This window comes from Trachypithecus francoisi, unplaced genomic scaffold (assembly GCF_009764315.1).
Source record: "Trachypithecus francoisi isolate TF-2019V2 unplaced genomic scaffold, Tfra_2.0 Lachesis_group12, whole genome shotgun sequence".
In the NCBI taxonomy this organism is placed as follows: domain Eukaryota; kingdom Metazoa; phylum Chordata; class Mammalia; order Primates; family Cercopithecidae; genus Trachypithecus; species Trachypithecus francoisi.
In genome coordinates, this window is record NW_022681457.1 from 93,998,238 (window position 1) to 94,021,033 (window position 22,796).

At 53.9% G+C, this 22,796-nt stretch overlaps 1 long non-coding RNA gene across 1 annotated transcript; it reads right to left on the reverse strand.

Annotated features, from left to right (window-relative positions):
• Window positions 1–19,844: 19,844 nt before the first annotated feature.
• Window positions 19,845–20,915, reverse strand: LOC117092985. Its single transcript, XR_004440989.1, has 3 exons — window positions 20,760–20,915; window positions 20,327–20,533; window positions 19,845–20,103 (listed from the first exon to the last, which is right to left on the reverse strand). It is a non-coding gene; the product is annotated as an uncharacterized LOC117092985 (long non-coding RNA).
• Window positions 20,916–22,796: the final 1,881 nt, after the last annotated feature.

Consider the following 22,796-nt stretch of genomic DNA (forward strand, 5'->3'; position numbering starts at 1 on the left):
AAAAAAAAAAGAAGGCTTTCTTTGGGACTATGTTTACCCTACTTGATTCTTTTATTTAAAAATAGGTAGGCTGGGTGTAGTGGCTTGCACCAGTAATCCCAGCGCTTTGGGAGGCAGAGGTGGGTGGATTACTTGAGGCCAGGGGTTCAAGACCATCCCGGGCAACATTGCAAAACCCGGTCTCTATTAAAAATACAAAAATTAGGCTAGGTGTGGTGGCTCATGCCTGTAATCCCAGCAATTTGGGAGGCCAAGGCGGGTGGATCACGAGGTCAGGAGATCAAGACCATCCTGGCTAACACAGTGAAACTCCGTCTCTACTAAAAATACAAAAAATTAGCCGGTCGTGGTGGTGGGCGCCTGTAGTCCCAGCTACTCAGGAGGCTGAGGCAGGAGAATGGCATGAACCCGGGAAGTGGAGCTTGCAGTGAGCCGTGATTGCGCCACTGCACTCCAGTCTGGGAGACACAGCGAGACTCCGTCTCAAAAAAAAAAAAACACAAAAATTAGGTGAGTGTGGTGGCGCATGCCTGCAATCCCAGTTACTCAGGAGGCTGAGGCAGGAGGATCGCTTGAACCCAGAAGGCGGAGGTTGCAGTGAGCCAAGATAGTGCCACTGCACTCCAGCCTGGGCGACAGAGTAAGACTCCATCTCAAAAAAAAAAAAAAAAAAAAAAAAAAAAAAAAAATGTGTGGAGCATATCCACTTTTGAAACCAGTTTTGTAGAGTGAGTGTTTTCCGTGTGTGTTAGCCAGCCTCTAACATGGCTCCCAGTGGTCCCTGCTCCTGGGATTCGTGCCCGTGTCATCCCCTGCCCTCCAACACTGTACCAGGGTGCGTCTGTGTGACGGATAAAATATGGGAGCACTGATGGGGAATCAATGCTGAGACTGGGTTATGAGAGATGCTGCAGCTTCCGTCTTGGTAGTTTTGGAGGGTTTTCTCTCTCTTTTAGGTCATTTGCTCTGGAGGGCCAGCGGTCCTGTCCAGAGCAGCCTTACAGAGAGGCCTGTGGGGCAAGAAACTTAAGCCTCCTCCCAATAACCAACAAGAAACCGAAGCCTGCTGCCCACAGCCCTGTGGGGAGCTCGATGGCAGAGTCCTCGGCCCAGTTGAGCCTTCCAAAGATGGAAGCCCTGGCTGACGTATTGACTGCAGCCTCACGAGAGACCCTGAGTCACAGCCACCCAGAAAAACTTCTCAATTCCTCTGTGACATAATGAATGCTGTTTTAAACCACTGAGCATAGGGCTAATTTGTTATGTAGCAATAGATAACTAATACACCCTGCGATTATGTACTAGGATTTGGGACATCAGTCATTTCCTCCTGCTTTACCCTACCCCAAACTACTGGCAGCCTGCTGTGCTATGGGGAGCCCTCCTGGTCCAGCACAGCTGATAGGACCAGGGGAGTCACTTGTCCAATGCCAAGACAATTCAGTTGTTCCTTCTAGAAATTCTTTCTTTCTCCTTTCTCCCTTCCTCCTTCCTTCTCTCTCTTCCTCCTCCCCTCCCTCTCTTCCTTTTTCCCTCCCTCCCTTCCTCCCTCCCTCTATTCCTCCTTTCTTCCCTCTTTTCCTCCTCCCCTCCGTCTCTTCCTTTTTCCCTCCCTCCCTTCCTCCTCTCCTCCCTCTTCCTCCTTCCTTCCCTCTCTTCCTCCTCTCCTCCCTCTCTTCCTCCTTCCTTCCCTCTCTTCCTCCTCTCCTCCCTCTCTTCCTTCTTATCTCCCTCTCTTCCTTCTTCCCTACCTCTCTTCCTCCTCCCCTCTTTCTCTTCCTCCTTCCTTCCCTCTTTTTCTCCTTCCCTCCCTCTCTTCCTCCTTTCCTCTCTCCCTTCCTCCTTCCCTCTCTTCCTCCTTACCTCCCTCTTTTCTTTCTTCCTTCCCTCTCTTCCTCCTTCCCTCTCTTTCTCTTTCCCTCCGTCTCTTCCTCCTTCTCTCCCTCTTTTCCCTCTCCCCTCCCTCTCTTCCTCCTCCCCTCCCTGTCTTTCTCTTCCCCTCTTTCTCTTCCTCCTTCCTTCCCTCTTTTTCTCCTTCCCTCCCTCTCTTTCTGCCTCCCTCTTTTTCTCCTTCCCTCCCTCTCTCATTTTCTTTCAGCAGGAGGAGAAGATGGAATCAAACAGCTGTGAGGTTGAGCTGGAGTAGTGGGTAAGCTCCAGAGATGAGGCAGCCGGGCTGGCCTGCAGAGAGAGACAACACTGCAGCCAGAGAGAAGCAGGAGGGATTTAGCGTGGTTGAGGAGACACATGCTGCTGAGGACCTGGTGGTTTTGTGTGTCTCGGTGGTGCTTCCAGCCGTGGAACTCTGGGACATTCCTCTGATGCTAAAAATCATTCTTTTGACTTGGGCTCTCATAAGCTTCTTCTTTTTCCCATCAAATGATCTTAAGACGGTAGTTTTTGAAGACCACATTTTTGAATAGACACAGAACGTCCCATAGAATGGACCTGCCTGAGTTTACATAACCATTTCATGTTGTGGTTGGACATAACCTCGTTGCATACTTGGGTAACTTTCAATTTCTCTCTATTATAAACAATGCCCTGATGAGCATCTTTGGCACTCAAAGCTTTTTTCACATCTCCAGTTACACCTCTAAGAGGCCTTTCCAGAGGTGGGAGGAGTGTGCACCATTTTAGGCAGTAAGAGTACCCTGCTAGATGACTGGCCGGGCACGGTGGCTCATGCCTTTAATCTCAGCACTTTGGGAGGCCGAAGTGGGTGGATCACCTGAGGTCAGAAGTTCGAGACCAGCCTAACCAACATGTTGAAGCCCCGTCTCTACTAAAAATACAAAAAATTAGCTGGGCGTGATGGCACAGGCCTGTAATCTCAGCTACTCGGGAGGCTGAGGCAGGAGAATTGCTTGAACCCAGGAGGTGGAGGTTGTGGTGAGCTGAGATGGCGCCATTGTACTCCAGCCTAGAAAGCAAGAACAAAACTCTGCCTCAAAAAAAAAAAAAAAAGTACCCTGCTAGATGACTTTCCAAACTAATGGCCCTGACACGCCCACCAGCCATAGCCGGCATTACTCATCTCACTGGCCCTCACTGGCGTCAGGTTTCCCTCACTCGGGGTTGGCGGGGGCGTGTATTCTCCTGCTGTTTGCCAGGCTGCTGTGAGCTTGACCCTGTGCTACTCACTTGGGGATCAGGGATCACCCAGTTTGGGCAGCAGCCATGCAGTGCCAGGTCTCTGGGGTCCCAACAAGTCAGCAAAGATATATGTCATGTTGGTTAGAATGAAGTGGATTCTAAACACCACTTAAGAATACATTAATAATGGTGTTGGTGTGTTATTCATTTTGAAGAAGTGATGGATGTTTCCCTCAGCAAAATGCTGATGTGGGAGAATGAGTTGGGAGTTAGGAGATTGATGAATTTCTTCCAAGGGACTCATTGCCTTTCACCTGGACGACCTCCTCCCCGGTCCCCTGCCTCTGGCTATAGCCTCCATCCATGCTGGTGTCCAGTTCGTCTTCTTGAGGGAGTCTGGGGAGGTGGGATGAGTGCTGGGTTTGGAATCAGGTGGTGGAGATCTGGTCTGGGTTCTATCCCTGAGCTCCTGGGTGTGGGGACATCAGCTTTTGTCACCCCTGTTCTTGGACCAGCAAATTCAATTTTCCTTTGGGGTCCCACCCTCTTCTCAGTCCTGGGGTGCCATGTGGGGCTGACACTGCCCCCTCCTCCTCACCGCCACTCCAGGAGTAGACACATTATCCCCAGACATGGCCACTGAGAGTCCTGCAGATCTGTGGCAAGTGTTTGCTGGAGGGGAAGCATGTGTCCCAAGGTAAGCCTGGATCCAACCGCACCTGAAGTTCACTCTTCAACATCCTGGTCATGCTTGTGGAGTCCCTCTTCCTTTCAAAAAAGTCAGCCTGGGCCAGGTGCGGTGGCTCACGCCTGTAATCCCAGCACTTTGGGAGGCTGAGGTGGGCTGATCATGAAGTCAGGAGATCAAGACCATCCTGGTTAATGCAGTGAAACCCCATCTCCACTAAAAACACAAAAAATTAGCCGGGTATGGTGGCGGGCGCCTGTAATCCCAGCTACTTGGGAGGCTGAGGCAGGAGAATGGCGTGAACCCGGGAGGCAGAGCTGGCAGTGAGCCGCGATCGTGCCACTGCACTCCAGCCTGGGCGACAGAGCGAGACTCCGTCTCAAAAAAAAAAAAAAGTCAGTCTGAATCAGGTGCTTGCCACTTGCAAACAAGAGTTGTGTCTGAGACACAGTGGGACCTTGAGTAAGTCCTTTGTCTTTGGTGGGCCTCAGTTGCCCTGTCTGGAAAATGAAGGGTTGGATTCTCCGAGGTTCTTCCAGCTCGGGAGGTTCACAGCCCCCATCCCGGCCACGTGACTCACACATCGAGGGGCCACAGGTGGACAGGCTGGCTCTCGTGGAGATTCAGCTGCTCTGTGGCCTGGCAGGAGGAACCTCGGCGGGCTTGCTCTCCCCACACCTCCAAAATGCTGCCTTGGAAAGGAAGCAGTGGCTTAGCAGGCACCCCCTGGGGGTAGGGAAAGATCCAGGGGCATATTGGGGTTCCATCCTGTGACCAGCAGTGATAGGTGCTGCCCCTTCTCTGCATCTCTCAATGGTTCCCAAGTGCCTTCAAGATTAAGTCTTATCCCTTTAGATGGGGAGAGAGCAAGACTTCTCACAGTGCTCAATAAATATTCAGTGAATGAATGAATGGAAGGGCAAGCACATTCCCTTCATGCCCAGATTCCCTGGTTGACTCCGCAGCCCCAGACTTCCCAGCCCTAGACCCTCCTTCCGCTCTACACAGCATCACTCCCTGGTTCCTTGGACACGCCGTGTCCTTTTGTGCCTCGACCTTGTACATGCTGTTCCCTCTGCCTGGAACATCTCTTCCCGCCACCCACCTGGCAGACTCACGTAGCCTTCAATACTCAGCTCAGCGCACTCATCTGCTGACTCAGCCAATGTTTCTGGAGCCCCTCCTGTGTGCCAGGCATGGTCTATGTGCTGGCATTAACAAAAAAGTGTAGTCCCCCTTCTCAGAGAGCTGCCTGCTTGTGGGGAGGCCACCAGTGGGGATGCATGACATGAAGGACATTAAACTGGGGGAGGAGGTGGGGAGTATTGTGATGGGCACTTTTTGGGGTTCTCTGATTCAGTGATATTTTGAGGTGAGGGAGTAAGCCTTGCAGGTCTGGTCCAGGCAGAGGTAACAACAAACGTGCAGGCCCTGAGCTGGAAGCCAGCTTGGAATGTTTGAGAACTGGCGAGGAGATCCCAGGGCTGGAGTGAAGGGCGAAGGGCAGGGGAGGAGGTTCAAGAGGTCACAGCAGAGGGCTGGGGGGTGGATACACACTTGCTGTCCTTTTACCCTGAGTTGGGGGTCACTGGGGAGGGCAGGATGGGAGCATTTTGAAAGGGACAAGGGTGGAAGTTGGGAGGTTGAGGCTGGTAGCAACAGGAGCCATGGAAGTGGTCGGATTCTGGGTCTGCAGGCGTCGGGTGTCAGAGAGACAGGATCGAGGATGAGCGAGGGGGCATCATCACCCACAGAGCTGGGGGTGCCGTGAAAGCAGATCTGGGGCAGGGGCCGCTGGGGCTGGGTTTGGGCATGTGGATTTCGAGATGCCGTCACTTAGCTGCGTGGACTCCTGGAAGTGAGCATGGACACAGGAGTCCTGTGCTCTGGGGAAAGGCTGGGGCTGGAGGTGTGGGTCAGGGAGATGGAAGGTGGTGGAAGCCAGACACTGCGTGGGTCACCTAAGGAGGGAGTGAGGGTAGGGCACAGGACCAGAGCCTCCCAGGAGGTCAGGGAAGCCAGGAGGCACCGGCAGAGGAGCCAGGAAGCAGGAGGAAAACCAGAGCGAAGCTGCTGAGGACTGGAGCGGAGACCCAGCCGCCCTGTGTTAGGTGCTGCCACTGCCTACACCCAGGGGCACTTGGCTATTTGGTCCATCCACAGGCAGGCCATGGGTGACCTTGAGGAGACATGAGGATGAAAGCCCAGTTGAAACAGGCTCCGGAGGGAGAGGGAAGTGGGGGATTGGAGAGTGTGCCAATGGGTCAGGGGTCAGGGGGCATCTCTAAAGCAAAGCCCTAATGAAAGGAGGGAGTCAGGGACATGGATGCCTTGGAAGAGTAGTTCTACCAGCAGAGTGAAAAACTGGGGCAAAGTCCCCAACCATGAGCAGGGCTGCCTGTGTTTGGAGAACCAGCAGAAGGCTGTTTTGGAGGAGGTGGGCAGCCCGGGGCTTCGTGGGCTGGGGGCAGGCTGGAGTTGAGTCTGCCTGAGGCTGATGGGCAGCTGCAGACGGCTTTGAGTGCTTGATTTATCTATTTTTAAAAAATACCCTTGGCTGGATGCGGTGGCTCACGCCTGTAATATCAGCACTTTGGGAGGCCAAGGCAGGTTGATCACTTGAGGTCAGGAGTTCGAGACCAGCCTGGTCAGCATGGTGAAACCCCTTCTCTACTAAAAATACAAAAATTATCTGGGCATGGTGGTGCGTGCCTGTAATCCCAGCTACTCAGGAGGCTGAGGCAGGAGAATCGCTGGAACCTGGGAGGTGGAGGTTGCAGTGAGCTGAGACCACACCACTGTACTCCAGCCTGGGCAGCGGAGCGACACTCTGTCTCAAAAAAAAAAAAGGCCCTCTGGCTCCTGAAAGGGGCCCTCTGGAGTCTATAATTCCTGTCCCTGCTGACTCCCTTCCTGCCACCCACTTCTCCCAGGCCCTCCCCTGACTTCCCAGCAGCCGTGGCTGCTGTCCCCACTGCCTCTGATCTCAGCCGGGCTGTGGGGGGCCCCCTCGGCCACCCGGGCCGCGGAAGTTGGGGGCCGGTGAGCATCCCCTGGGGCTTCTCTGGCCAGTGTGAGGGTCCTTTGTCTCCATTTGATCAGGCCCTCATGGAGCCGGAAGTAGCCTCTGATACCCACCAGACAAAGGGCTTCTTTGAGAGGCCAGGAAGTGGCGAGCTGGGATTTATCTGCCCAGGGATTCATGGGACCCTCCAAGGGCCACAGGGCAGGAGCCCTGGTCCTCACAGACCTGTTTCTATGATGTCACCGGTCTTCCTTCCTCCACCTCCTTGCTCGGCTCTCCCTTCGTCCGCCAGTCTCTTCCTGTTCTGGCCCTCCAAGGAGCCCGTCACAACAGTGCAGCTCTCACACGGAGCTGCCCCAGCAGGCGCAGCAGCTCTGAGAAGGCAGACAGTTCTTCTCCCTGTTTCACAGGCAAGCAAGCGCAGGCACAACAGGGTTGAGTATCCAAATTCCCAAGTAAGGGGTGAGCTGGGAGCACCCCCCGAAAGACCCACCCCAGAGTCCCCTCTCCTAAGCTCCCTGCAGTGTGCCTGCAGCATCTGACTTGGGGGAGGGAGTCATGCAGGCTTATGTCTTTTTTTTTTTTTTTTTTTTTGAGACAGGGTCTCACTCTCTCGCCCAGACTGGAGTGCGGTGGTGTGATCTCGGCTCACGGCAACCTCTGCCTCCCAGGCTCAAGTGATTCTCTTGTCTCAGCGCCACTACCGCACGGGCTAATTTTTGTATTTTTTGTAGAGACGGGGTTTCACCATGTTCGCCAGGCTGGTCTCGATCTCCTGACCTCAAATGGTCCACCAACCTCGGCCTCCCAAAATGCTGAGATTACAGGCGTGAGCCATCGCACCTGGCCAGGCTCATGTCTTTTAACGGCCACATTTAAAGAAGGCCTTGAGAGGGGAGGGAGTTACACATGTCACACAGCTGGTTAGGGAGCAGAGCCCAGGGCTGGGCCTTGGAGTGGAAGAGGCTTGGGTTTGAATCCCGGCTCTGTGCTGTGGCTTGCTGTGTGACCTGGGCAAGTTCCTCACCTCTCCTAAGTGTTGTTTTTCTTGTCTTGAGGCCAGCAACACCCTCCTGCGGGATGGCTGTGCGGACCCGACGCGCTGAGACACACCTCTGTCTGGGGCGGGGCACATCCCCGAGGTGCCAGTTCCTTTTCTTCCCCTTCCCTGCACCCGGGCGCCAGAGCTGACCACAGTTCGGGGGGTGACATGTTCCAAGGCACTTACACCTCAGCAGTGGCCTCTGAGCACCCCCCGGAACCATGGCCTTTCATCAGGGTGCCAGCCCTAATCACCCAGGGTGCTCCTGCAAGCCTTCAGGTCAGAAGGAGTGAATCCCCAGTGGCAGAAGGCCGACCCTGTGGTAGGGGGTGGAGAAGAGGCTTGGAAGGCTGGAGTGTGTGGGATCCCTTCCCACATCTCCAGGGTGTGCGGCCAGCCCTGCCGGCGGAATGGCTCAGTTACTTGCTGGGCGGGCAGGTAACTGAGCTGGCTGAGCCTGCACTTCATTATAGGGACGGGGACTCAGTGTCTGGGGGTTCAGGAGCTATGGATCTGTCAGGAGTCTCTGCTCAGCTTTGCCCGATCAGACCTCATTCCCAAACAGCCTTTCCTGAGGGGGCAGGATTCAGGACCTCTCCCTGTCTTCTCCCTATGGCCCGTTTCTCCTTTCCTAACAACACCCGACCTTCGTGTGTGTGTGCCCCGTCCTGGGCTCAGGGCACTCGGTGTCTTATTTGACTGTTCAACAGCTCTGTGCAGGAAGCACACTTGGGTCTAATCCAGAAGAGAAAATGGAGGTTCGTCCACCACAAAACCCCTTGCTGAAGGCCATGCAGCCACCAATTCGTCAACCAAGATTCTAAGACTACTTGGCTGGGTGTGGAGGCTCACGCCTGTAATCCCAGCACTTTGGGAGGCCGAGGTGGGTGGATCACCTGAGGTCAGGAGTTCATGATCAGCCTGGCCAACATGGTGAAACCCCGTCTCTATTAAAAATACAAAAATTAGCTGGGTGTGGTGGCAGGGGCCTGTAATCCCAGTTACTTGGGAGGCTGAGGCAGGAAAATCACTTGAACCTGGGAGGTGGAGGTTGCAGTGAGTCGAGATCATGCCACTGCACTCCAGCCTGGGCGACAGAATGAGACTCTGTCAAAAAACAAAACAAAACAAAACAAAACAGCTACATTCTTAACCCCTACTCAGGGCTGCTCTGGGTCAGATGGGGAGTGCAAACTTGAGTAGGCAGCAACCAGCAGGGCCACTGGTCCCCCGTGTTATGAGAAGGAGGGGTCTATCCTCGCAGGACGGAAACTCTAGGGCTGGCGCACAGGTCAGCAGCATTCTCAGAGTGCAGGCTCTCCCAACTCCATTGTCCCTAACTTGTGGTGTGTGCCCTGGTAGTTCCAAAGTGCCTGCTGTGCCTCCAGCACTCACCTTTCATTGCAGGCAGAGAGGCACTGGAAAAGTCAAAGGTCTTGGGAGGCTTTTTTAAAATCTGGGAAGTGACTGGGCACAGTGGTGGCTCACGCCTGTAATCCCAGCACTTTGGGAGGCCGAGGTGGGCAGATCAGCTGAGGTCAGGAGTTCGAGACCAGCCTGGCCAACACGGTGAAACACCGTCTCTACTAAAAATACAAAAATTAGCCGGGCATGGTGGCAGGGGCCTATAGTCCCAGCTATGTGGGAGGCTGAGGCAGGAAGAATAGCTTGAACCTGAGAGGTGGAGGTTGCACTGAGCTGAGATGGCATCACTGCTCTCCAGCCTGGGCGACAGAGCGAGACTCCTTCTCGAAAAAATAAAATAAAATAAATAAAAATAAAATTTGGGAAGTGAAGCCCTTCCTCATAGACTCCCACCTAGATCTCTTTGGCCAGAACATGCCCCTGGCTACTCATGACTGGAAGGTAGTCAGGAAAATGAGCCATGAACCTTCCAGCCTCAAGAGCTGAGTAAGGCAATGGAGGGCCAGCTGGGGAAGGTGTTGGGAGTGGGGGATTCATGTCCCTGCCTGGCTACTGCAGTCCTGCTACTGGTTCCACGCCCCCTGCAGAGGCTCTACCCCTGCAAGGGAGTTGAGAGGCTTCCTTAATGTGCCTCTGCCCCCCAAAGTCTGGGAGGTGACAGGAAGCCAAGAGAGCTTGAGCAACAGGACAATTTGTTCTCGGTGCCTCGTTTTCCTCATCTTTAACACGGGGCCTTCACCCCACCTCCCTGACAGAGTGGCTGGGGGGATTAAATGAGACAGCGTGCACGGGGGCTGCGGCGGCTGAGCCGTGGACGCCACATGGCACGTGGTGTTTCTGGAGTGCTGCTGCCAAGCAATTGCCTTCTTCATCTTGGCTTCAGGTTTCCCAGTTGCAAAATGGGATGAACGAATCGTATTCTATGCCGTGGGGTCGTTCTGAGGATTAAATGACACTAAGCACCAAAGTGCTTCAGGGGCCATCTTCATCTGCTTCTGCTGATTTCTGTGGGGCGGAGTCATAGAAGGTCAAGGCCCCTGTGAAAGTTCTTGCACCCAAGAGGGAAGGTACTGTTTCCAGATGACTTTTTTGAAGAGGGAGGTGGTGGAGGGGAGGGAGGCCCTACCAAAGCCCAGAAGCCCCGGACACCTCCCGCTCGGGTCCCCACTTCCTCCAGGGGAGGCCCCGGGACCCATCAGATAGTCCGCCTTCCAGGGGCCCATCGTGGGCTGACCCCAGCACCCTCCCTGCCGGCGTCTCGGGTTGATCAATGGCTCCCTGCTGGGCTTTGAGCCTTCAGCCACAGTGGCCCGGCCTGCTTGGGTAGTCACAGCCGCTGTCCCCAAACCTGGCTCCAGGGAGAGCGGAGGGGCTCCTTGGGACCGGCCTGGGGCCCTGACCTGCTCAGGAGGGATGCAGACAACCTCTGCTTCCTCGTCTCTCCATGCCTCAGTTTCCCTGTGGCTCAGCATCTTGGGAGAACAGGGGATGGCGGAGATGCTGGAGCCCCTTCCACAGTTCCATTTTGTCTTGGCTCCTGGTCTCCATCTGGGCCCAGCTGTCCGGGGCCTGGAGAGCAGGCGCAGGTGTGGTGTGCAGGGGGATGTGGGTCTCTGGGGCTCCAGTCCCTGCTTTTTGCCCTGACCCGTTGTGTGATGCTAGACAGTTGGCTTCTGCTCTCTGGGCCTCATCTCTGTAAAAAGGTCCCCATCCTAAACCTCTTCCAACCTGGACATCTCCGTAGCTGTGAATCCATGGCTCAAGATGTCCTCTGCCTGAGGACAGCTTTCCACACGACTTGGGAGCCCCCCTGCCCAGGAATGTGTCCCAGGACAGTAGCCCATCCTCCCTGTCCCTCTCCCCTGTCCAGAGCGGGAGACTCGCTGAGTTGGTGGGTGCAGTGTGCCCTCTGGTGGCTACTCAGGAACACTGCTCCATCTGGGCCCTGGTCGCTAAATTCTCCACTGGGCTGCTGGTGGTGGTTGTGGTGCGGGTGGGGAGGTGGGGGTGGCCCGCAGGGGCTGTAGGGGTAGCAATTTTCTTTGCTTTTGGGGGGATGGGTGGAGGTGGGTTGATATAGTTCTGGCCACCAGCATCACCAACATGTGTACTTCAGAGGAACTAAGGCCCTGACTGGGATTTTTTTCTCCTGTTTTGCAGACTCCCGTCTGATGAGCTGATGGGGTACCTTGTCTCTGTGAGATGAGTGGCAGCATCCCCACATGGTGGTTGAGGAGACTGAGTTTCAGGCAGCCTCGTGACTGGGCCACTCCCGACCTCTCCAGCCTCAGCACCTGCCCCTTCCTGGGACACCCCAGGGCCTCTGGCCTCCCAGGTGAGACTCACACTGTTCCCTCTGCCCAGAATACCTTCTACTTGGGAGGACTGTCCATCCTTTAAGTCTTAGCTCAAATGCTCTTTTATTTATCCTTATTTTAGAAATTGTGGTAACGTATTTGTCCATTTCTGTTGCTTGTAACAGAATATCTGAAACTGGGTAATTTACAAAGACAAGGAATTTATTTGATACAGTCTGGAGGCCGTGAAGTCCAAGGTTGACGGGCCGCATCTGGTGACGAACTCCTTGCTTTTGGGGACTCTGCAGAGTCCGGAGGCTGCACAGGACATCCCATGGTGAGGGGGCTGAGGTGCTGGCCTGGGTCTCTCTTCCTTTTCTTATAAAGCCGCCAGTACCATTCCCCTGATAATCAATTAACTATTAACCCATTAATCTGTGAATCCACGAATAGATTAGATCATTCATGAGGGCAGAGCCTTCATGACCCAGTCACCTCTTCAAGGACAACCTCTCAGGCCAGGCGCGCGGCTCACGCCTGTAACCCCAGCACTGTGGGAGGCCGAGGCGGGCAGATCACAAGGTCAGGAGTTCGAGACCAGCCTGGCCAACATGGTGAAACCCTGTCTCTACTAAAAATACAAAAATTAGCCTGGCGTGGTGACGGGCGCTTGTAATCCCAGCTACTTGGGAGGCTGAGGCAGGAGAATAGCTTGAATCTGGCAGTGAGCCGAGATTGTGCCACTGCACTCCACTCCACTCCACTCCAGCCTGGGTGACAGAGCAAGACTCCGTCTCAAAAAAAATGACCAACTCTCATCTCTCAGTACTGCCACATTGGAGATTAAACTTCAACATGCGCTTTGGAGGGGACAAATGTTGAAACTGTAGCACAGATACATAACATAAAATCTATCATTTTAACCGTTTTAAGTGTACAGTTCACTGGCATTCACTACACTCCCAGTGCTGTGCAACCATCACCACGGTCCATCTCCAGAGCTTTGTCATCTTCCCAGACTCAAACTCTGTACCCATTAAACATTAAACAACAACCCCCATTTCTTCCCTCCTCTCTGCCTCTGGCAACCACCATTCTACCTTCTGTCCCTATGAACTTGACTACTGTAGGTATCTCATACAGGTAGGATTATATAATAGGCTCCTCCTTTTGAGTCCGGCTTATTTCACTCAGCATAATGTCCTCAAGGTTCACCCACATTGTAGCATGCGTCAGAGTTTCCTTCATTTTTCAGGCTGAATAATATACCATCGTGTGTCTTGATCACATTTTGTTTATCCGTTCATGCATGGATGGACGCTTGGGTTACTTCCCCCTTTTGACTATCATGAATAATGCTGCTATGAACATTAGGGGTGAACAAATATCTGTTCAAGTTCCCCTTTCAGTTCTCTTGGGTGCATCCACAGAAGTAGAATTCCTGGATCATGTGATAATTCCATGTTTAATTTTTGAAGGACTGCCATATTGTACTCCCACAGTGACTCTACCATCTTACACTCTTGCTAGCAATGTACAAGGGTTACAATTTCTCCACGTTCTCACTAACACTTGCTATTTTCTGTCTTAAAAAAAAAAACAGATGGCCAGGTGCAGTGGCTCATGCCCATAATCTCAGCAATTTGGGAAGCTGAGGCAGGAGGATCACTTAAGCTCAGGAGTTTGAGAACAGCCTGGGTAACTTAGTGAGACCCTGTATCTAAAAAAAAAAAAAAAAAAAAAAGTTAGCTGGGTGTGGTGGTGCACGCCTGTAGTCCCAGCTACTGGGGACACTGAGGTGGGAGGATTGCTTGAGCCTGGGAGGTTGAGGCTGCAGTGAGCTGTGATCACACCACTGCACTCCAGCCTGAGCAACAGAGTGAGACCCTGCCTTAAAAAAAAAAAAAATGCCATCCTGATGGAGGTGGAGTGGTATCTGAGCATTGTGCCAGGCACTTTGTGGCATTATTTCATTCATCATATTTTTATTATCCCCATTTGGCAGACGAGAAAACTGAGCTTCAGGGAGGTAGAGTCGCTGCCCTAAGTAACAGGGAGACTGAGCTCTAAGTTCCCGCCCCGCCCATGTGGTGCCTTCTCTGGGATTTATCAGGTGCCTGGGATGGAGTTCCCTACGTGGCCAGCAGGGGGCGTCCTTGACCCAGGACTCGGCGTCTAGCCTGGGCTTGAGGGTGGGGAGGGCAGAGCGGAGGGCTGAGGCACCCTCAGTCCAAACCACTTACTCCATCCCCATTTTACCCTCCTCACCGCCAACCCAGTTCCCAGCCCCTGACTGCAGAGAACCCTGCAGCAGGGACTCAGGCAACTTGATAGAAGTGGGAGAGGTCCCATTAACAAGCTGTGTGACCTTGGGTATGTGTGCGGCTGAACCACTCGGAGCCTGTTTCCCATCTCTGAAATGGGGGGCTACCACTGTTGTCTTGAGGATCCATCGAGAGCCCTGCAAGTCAGGCATTTTGACTTCCTGGAGGGTTGATGATGCTGCTGTGTTGGGGAATGGAAAAATGAACATTTACTGGGTACTAATTAGGTGCTGTGTGGTTCCAATAGGACATTTTATTTTATGCCAGCATAGTGAAGTAAGGAATGTTATTCCCATGTTACAGACGAGGAAACTGGGCTCGGAGAAGAGAAGTGAGTTGCTCAAAGCTCACATAGCCAGAAAACGACAGAGCTGGAGTTCAAACCTAGCTTCTCCTTCTCCTCCAGGTGACCATTCAAACAAAGGCTAATGTGCGCTCTGACTCTGTGGCCAGGCCACCTGCCTTTGGCTCCACCACCTACTAGTTCTGCCCCCAAGGGCTGATCATTCCTTGGGGCTCAGTTGCTTTTGGGGGGATGGGTGGAGGTGGGGTTGATATAGTTCTGGCCACCAGCATCACCAACATGTGTACTTCAGAGGAACTAAGGCCCTGACTGGGATTTTTTTCTCCTGTTTTGCAGACCCCCGTCTGATGAGCTGATGGGGTACCTTGTCTCTGTGAGATGAGTGGCAGCATCCCCACATGGTGGTTGAGGAGACTGAGTTTCAGGCAGCCTCGTGACTGGGCCACTCCCGACCTCTCCAGCCTCAGCACCTGCCCCTTCCTGGGACACCCCAGGGCCTCTGGCCTCAGTTTTCTCATATGTACAATAAAGCTAATAAACCTTGGATGATTCCGGATTTTAACAGTGAAAGGAAACATCTTGTGTTAAAGGGAAGTCCTGGGCACAGCTGCTTTCAGGGATGGAAATAACAGGGTTATCCTTCTCTATCATTTATTCTTGGTTTCTCAGTCACCTCTCCACCTCTCTGGGCTCTGCTCATCTCTGGGCTGGTGGCCTCACTTTCTCCTGCTGCAGGCTTACTTTCTTGATGTGATGGGTGAAGAAAGGAAGGCAGGGCCACAGACAACATTGAGCTTACATCTTTCCAGCTTTTCACCCTCGAGAGCGAGAGAGCTTCTCTACTCACAGCCAAATATTAAATCACAGGGAAAGAGTCTGATTGGCTAGGCTTATCTATTCCTGGGCCAATCACTGTGGCCAGTTGGAGGTGAGGCATCCTAACTGGCTGATCTAGGTTACATGTGTGCCCCTGTGGTTGGGAGTGGGGTCCGGGTGAGCAGCCTCACCAGAACCACTTGGAGTGGGGCCAGGGCAATCAGTCATAGCTAATGCATCACTTACCATGTGCCAGTGTTGCTCTCAGCACATTGAATGCACGAATTCATTTAATTCTCACAACCAGGGTCCCATTCTACAGGTGAGGCAACTGAGGCAGAGAGGCACACAGCTGGTGAGTGGTGGGATTTGAACCCATTCTGGTTCCAGAGCACAGGCTCTAGTTCACCTTGAGGAAGGCTGTGGCGTTATCAGAAGCAGAAGGGAAGGGCTGCCTGGCAGACAAACCCTACTCCGTCCAGCACCCGTGGGATTCTTGGATGACAAAGAAGTCACCCTTTCCTGGGCTTGGCATACAGTAGGCCTTGTGGAATAAATGTTCTTCCCTTTCCTTGGAAAATCAGGGCAGACCAACTTTATCCCCAAGGAACCAGGTTGGTGCTGTCCAGCTGAAAGTTCTCTGTGGATGTAGTCCCAGCGTAGGAAGCTCCAACGGCCACTGCTCCCCTGCTAGGAAAACAGAAGGTGGTCATTGGGCCCTTCCGCCCCACCAGCCTGCACAGAGGGCTCTCTCAGTGTGGAGGGAGCTTAGGTGAGAGGTGTGAAGTGGGACGAGGGCGGGGAGTCTGGCCGGATCCCCCCTCATCCTGCTGCCACCCGCACCATGCTCCTTCCCTCCGTGTTATCCTTGGAGCTGAGGCTGGGGGCGGGGGGCTCACCAGGGGTGGGGTTGGGCCTCTGCTGGGTACACAAACACCAGTCAGTCATCCAGTGGCCAGTGAACAAGGCGAGCCCTCAGCAGAACTCCATATCATTTCCAAAAACAAGACTGGGCCCTTGGAAGGCTGCATTCCTCCTTGCTGCTGACAGCTGCTAATTTATGCTAATCAGATGCAGGAAAACCCCAAATCCCCAGTGGGCCCTGGGGGACAGGGAGGATCCAGCCCTGCTGAGCAGGAGGGTGAAGTGTACCTGTGTTCCCGTGGCCTCCGGCCCCTGCCCTGCCCTGGGCCCCAGAGTGGCCTCCGTTCTCCCGCCCAGCTCCTGCCCTGCCCAGGGCCCCAGAGTGGCCTCAGTTCTCCTGGGCCTCGCTCTGCTGGGCCAGAAGGGCTAGGACCTTGTCCCGGGTACCAGGGCCCCTGAGAAAGATGAAGGGGATGGGGGTTTTGGGGTCAGTTTGCAGCCTGGCTGAAGACAGGAAAGGTGGCTGCCACCAGCCACACACTCAGCCATTAATTCATTGACTCCTCTCCAACTCCGCGAGGTGGAAGTCACTGTGGCTGTGGGGAAAGAGGCCTGGGGTGGTTCAGTGACTTGCTCAAGGTGGCCTGGAAATGAAAGCATTGGGTGACCACTCTGGGGTCAGGCATCCTGGGCTGAGCTCCTGGATCGGCCACGGAATAACTGTGTGACCTTGGGCAAGTTCCTTCACCTCTGCGTGTCAGTCCCCTCATCAGTAAAGCGAGAATGATGGCCATATGTCCTCACGGAATGTTTGGAGCATTAAATGAGATGTTGGCACGTGGCGGGCAAGAGCAGAGTTGGTCATGACCTTTGGCAAACTGTGGCGTGGCCTGGAGTCTGACTCCATGGGTCTGACTCCGAAGCCCAAGTTCCTCCAAACGCCCCAGGATCTTTCCTCCCTGAGGAGTTTGGGGACAAGAAAATCCCCAAGATGGCACCTTTCCCATCCGAGGCCCCCACCCACATGATATGACCAACTGCAGAGTGCAGGGCGGCAGTGAGAGTCCCTGGGCCTGCTCCGGACTCCTCCAGGCCTCTCAGTAGGCAGCCTCAGGTCACGGAAAGGGCATGGGGTTGAGGACCAGGGACGAGGACTCCAGCCCCGGCTCGGCCTCTTCTTTCCCACCGAGTGGCCTAGGGGTGGCCTTTTTGCTGTGAGATGAGACACTGGACGTTGCATTTCCCGTGGTCTGCAGGGCTGTGTGTAGGGTGTCACCATTTCTGCCTCTTACCTTGGCCTGTGCTGTTTCTAGGCCTTGATCCCCCTTTCCCAGGTCAAGGCCGGGCTCCTCAGTCCAGCCCTGCTGGCTGCCCCTGGGTCCCTGTGACTTTCCTTTCCTTCCCATTCCCTTTTCCCCTTTCCTTTCCTTGGAGTCTCACTCTGTCATGTTGGAGTGTAGGTGGCATGATCTGGGCTCACTACAACCTCTGCCTCCCAGGTTCAAACGATTCTCGTGCCTCAGCCTCCCACGTAGCTGGGACTACATGCACCACCACGCCAGGCTAATTTTTGTATTTTTAATAGAGATGGGGTGTCACCATGTTGGCCAGGCTGGTCTCGAACTCCTGACCTCAGGTGATCCCCCCACCTCGGCCTCCCAAAGTGCTGGGATTACAGGCATGAACCACTGCGCCAGGCCGAGAGTGCATTTCCTTAACCCTTTGCTGCTGGCCTCATGCTCCTTGGGGTCCATTCTCACTCCTTCCCTCAGACTCCCTCCCTCCCTCCCCACTTCAGCTCCCCTCATCCCTCCCCAGTTGCTCTCCTCACCACGCATCTGCAGCCTGACCCAGTCACTGTGGCTCAGGCACTGGCACGGGAGTGGGATGGCCTGGTGGTCAGCACTGGCTGCTACCTGTCTGTTTCCTCACAGGAGGAGCTGACTGAGCCTTGGTGTCCCCAGATAAGGAGGGGAGGATGCTCCCAGAAGCGCTAAGTGAAACCTGGGCAGCCCTTCCTCCAGAGCCCAATATCCACGAGGACCAGGCTGGCAGGCATGGGCCTTTCTGACACCAGCGTCCTGAGGGGCCGAGCAGTTGGTGACTGGATCATCCTTCTCTGAGTGTATCATGACCTCTGGCTGTGTGAAGAAGACCAGAGACCGACTATGGCTTCCTTGGGCTTCCAGAACATTCTTGGGTTTCTGGAACCATCAGAGCCATGATGTCCAGTGATTCTGGGTGGGCTGTCTGGGGCCTGGGCCTTGCAGCTGTGAAGAATTCATTTAAATTTTCCACGGAGAGATTGGCTCCCGGCCGGCCATGTGAGTTATTTTGAGGCACTCTGGTCGGTGCTCTCTGCCCTCGTCCAAATAAACGAGCCTCACTGAGTGGGCCTGGAAACCCCACCCAGCCTTGTTTATGGCCCTGCTGGGCTCTGTGGCTGGTCAGTGGCCGCAATCCGGCATCTGCCCCCATTCCCTCACCCCAGGCTGGGTGGAGTGGGCACAGGGCTGGGTGGAGTGGGCACAGGACGGTAAAATGTCCTGGCCTATTCTTGGCAGTGTGGTTTCTGGGCCAGGCAGGGGCATCCTGAACTGAAGAAAAATAAAAATAAGATAAACATAGCAATCCCAATGTCACTCCTCTGGGAGGCCTCCCTGCGTGTGACAGGGCATGCGGTGCAGCCGGATGCCGGGAGAAGACCATGTCCCTGACGGCCTACCATGGGCACACAGCCCAGCACGGGCAAAGCTGCCCTGTGGTTTTTCCACTGAGAAGTGCTTCAGCGCATTCAAAGTTGGCTCTGGTTGAGTGTCTGGGGGTCCAGGGGTCCCATCCCCTCTTTCCCACTGCGTTGCCCCCCAACCAGAGGCTCATGCCCAACTGTCTGCTCTCTCCAAGGTCCTCCCAAGAGGCCGGGTTCCCAGCTCGCCTGGGAGGTCCGGAGAAGGTCCCGCTGCCCCCCTGGGGCTGGCCTGGGTCTTTTCCAATCCTCTAGTGGGTGAAACATCCTCAAGTCCAGGTCTGCTCAGGGCATGGGGCAGGGGTGTCCGTCACATGGAACACCTTTGGTGACCCACGGAGCTAAAAGATCCTCCCGCTCCCAGCAGTCCGTGGGGAAGGGACAAGGTTCGCAGCGGGACAGACTCCCCTGTCCCCTGTCTTTCAGTCAGGACGACTGCAGGGGCATCTGCGGAAACCAGCTTTGCAAAAAGTTATACCAGTTACATGCGGGGCCAAGCCCCCATACACCCGCAGTTCATGTCATGGCAACCCTAGCGGATGGATTCCATTCAGGGGTGTGCTGATAAAGAGGCTCTCTGAAAAAACAAAGCAACCAACCAACCCCAAGCACAACAACTACTGGTTTGTAGTATTTATCAATTCTCACACTTCCACAGAGGCCCGTGAGGCCACTGAACGCAGAGTTAAGCCATGGGATGCACCGGTCCTGTTCCCACGCCCACCATAAGCTGGGGAGCGGTCTCCACAGATTCAGATGCGTGGGGAAAGCACCCTGCCTCTGCTTCCTGAACTGACCTTTTTTTCTATTTTAGATCCTCATTCCATTAAGTGATGGAAGCCCCACATCTAGACAGCATGGTTCCCACTGGCCCCTGCCGAGGCTTGTCTAGGGTGTGGGGGTTTAGGTGGCGCTGAGACACTGGTGGGCAGGGACACATTAGATTCTTAGCATTGTCCCTTCTCAGCTTCCCCTGTGATGTTTGCATTCCTTTTCCTTCCTTCCTTCCTTCCTTCCTTCCTTCCTTCCTTCCTTTCTTTCTTTCTTTCTTTCTTTCTTTTTCTTTCTTTCTTGTCTCGCTCTGTCTATCACCCAGCCTGGAATGCAGTGGTGCGAACATGGTTCACTGCAGCCTCAACCTCCTGGGCTCAAGCAATCCTCTCACCTCAGCCTCCCAAGTAGCTGGGACTATAGCCATGCACCACCACGCCTGGCTAATTTTTAAATTTTTTTGTAGAGATGGGCTTTTACCATGTTGCCCAGGCTGGTCTCAAGCAATCTGTCCACCTCGGCCTTCCAAAGTGCTGGGATTCCAGGCATGGGCTCCCATGCCTGGCCTTGTGTTCTTGTCTAGACTTTGCAGGGAACTGCAGAGTCCTTCCTTGTTCCTGACCACAGTGTGTCTTCAGAGCCTCCACATCAACGCCATGTTCATGTCACTGTGAGAGCCACCACGTCAATGCCGGGTCTGTGTCACTGTGGGTAGAGGGGCAGCATCCAGTTTCATCTGTCCCTCTGAGAGAGCTCTCTGGCCCTCTTGCCCTCCAGGCAACACCCCGTGCTCTCCATGGGGTGGCTCTGGCCATGCCCTGAGCTCTGCTCTCACCATATGCTGTCTTTCCCTGGGCCTGGGAGAACTGTCACCTCCGGGGGGGGTGCAGGGACCCCCCCAACCCCAGCTTTCTCCTCTGTTCCTCACCTTTTACCCCGGTCTCAAGGGTGGGGAGGATATTTCTGGTTCATCACGTGAGCTTCTAAATTTTCTGTACTATTCAGAGCGTGGGCTCTTGAAACGTGGAAAAGCAGGTACTCTGACTGCTGTGCCTATGTTCTTCTGTGTCCTGCTCAGCTGCCCAGATGTGGGGACTGGGAGCAGAGGGCAGGGAGGGAGGGGCAACAGCAAATTCTGGAGAGAGAGGCATTGGTGAATATTTCAACAGATTATCCTGATAGAGCAAACACAGAGAGCTTCAGTGACCTGCTCCAGGTCACCCAGCAGCAGGTCAGAGGCAGAACCAGTCAAACCAAATCTGAGTCCTTGGCCTCCAGCTCAGTAGAAAGCAGCTAGTGAGAACATCATGATGTCCCTTTGAACAGATCAGGGCGAGGCCCAGAGCAGGGAAGAAACTTACCCAAGTGGATGCAGCAAGTCGAGGCAGAGCGAGGACTAGAGCTCAGCACGCTGCCTTTGCCTGGTGTTGCAGCCCAGAACCCCCTGGAAGCCTCAGAGAGCCTGAGGGAGGAGGAGAGAAACATCAGAGCAGGGAGCTACTAGGCTGGCTGCTCTGTTCCTGTGTGGCTCAGGAAGGGCTTGTCCCCTGTGAACATCTGTTTGTCATCTCCTTTGCTGGGGTGCTTTGAAAGGGGAAGGACGGGCCAGGTACAGTGGCTCATGCCTGTAATCCCAGCACTTTGGGAGGCTGAGGCAGAAGGATCACTGGAGGCTAGGAGTTTGAGACCAGCCTGGGCAACATTGTGAGACTCCATCTCTACAAAAAATAAAATAATTAGCCAGGCACAGTGGCTCATGCCTATAGTCCCAGCTACTCAGGAGGCTGAGGCAGGAAGACTGCTTGAGCCCAGGAAGCCAAGGTTGCAGTGAGCTGTGATCGCACCACTGCACTCCAGCCTGGGTGACAGAGTGAGACCCTGTCTCCAAAGGAAAGAAAAAAAAAAATGAGGGATGTGTTTCAAGGCAGGCTCCTTCTTCCTGCCTCCTGTCTGACCATCTTGGCTCTGACCTAAGATTTCTGAAGCCCCCATCTCCTTTCTGATGTTTTAACAATCTCAAACATATAAGGACGTCCCAAGTACAGTAGGGAAAGCTATTTTTCTCCCTGGCCATCTGAGACTAAGTTGCTGTCATCGTGCTCTATCCCTGCTGAATACTTGTGTCTATTTCCTACTAACAAGGACGTTCTCCTACACAAACACGATGCCATGTGAAAATCCCAAAGCGATCCTCACACTGTATCCTAGGTCCCCCTGTTGTTCCAGGAATGTCCTAGCCATTGAGTCGTCCTGTCTTTTTAGCCTGGAACAACTCCTCATCGAGTCTTGGTTTTGCGCCCTTGACATTGTTGGAGATTCCAGGCTGGTTTTGGAGAACGTTCCTTATGTTGGGTTTGTCTCCTCTTGGTTATATCAGGCCGGGCATCTTCAGAGGGCTGATCTCAGAGAGATGCTGCTTCTCCTCCTGCATCCCTGCAGGTGGCTCACGGTTCTCATTTGCCCTGGTACCGATTAAATCCACTGGGCTCCCTTGGTTGGCTTCTCCGCTGCAGAGTGACTCTTTTCCCTTCATCATGGAAAAGGATTTTGTTGGGTTGGGACTCTGAGATGCCATGAGTAGCCAACTCCACACCAAACTTTTGTCATGCATTCATTAATTCACATCAGCCTGAACTCACAGTTCCCTATTTTTTTCAGTGGATGATGATGTGTTACTGTGGGTGTTTATTTTGATGCTCAGAAGAACCCGGAGGGACCTCCGTCATGTCCTCAGTGATGGCCATGTCATTCCTTGATTTCTTCCTTCCTTTGTGGCACAAAAGGTGTTTCAGGCTCCTCTTGTTCTTTCCCTGGTGTAACCCTGGAATCAGCCATTTCTTCAATGCAGGAGCTAATTTTAAGCTTTCTACCAGACTCCCAGATGAGGCTGAACATTTAGTTAACATATCGTGTGTGTGTGTGTGTGTATGCATGCATATTAGATGTGTGTTTAAAAAGTGTATTTATGAAATATAACATTAAAAAAGATCAGAGATTCTAAAACTGAGGTTGGGCAGTTCTTTTTTTAAAAAAAATATATAATGCACTAGAAGCTTTAAGGGGGGCCTGGGATGGTGTCCTGGGCCTCTTGTGGTTTCTCTTTCACCCATTAGCCTATGAGGCGCAGGCCCCTGACCTGGCCTCTCCCGCCTAGGCCAGCACATCTGAAGCCCAGAGGGGCGCAGGCGAGGCTGGAGTCCTGCCAGAGCAAACACAGCCCCTGTGCAGGGCCAAGGGAAACAGCATTGGGTCAATATTAGCTCGTGTGAAACAGGCCTGAGGAACGTATGGTTTGTCCCGCTCGGCCTCTGGGAGGGAGAAGTGGACTCAGGCGCTCACAGCAGCGCTTACCATTGTTGGGTCAGCCTCCTTCTGTGTGGATGGGGAAACTGAGGCTC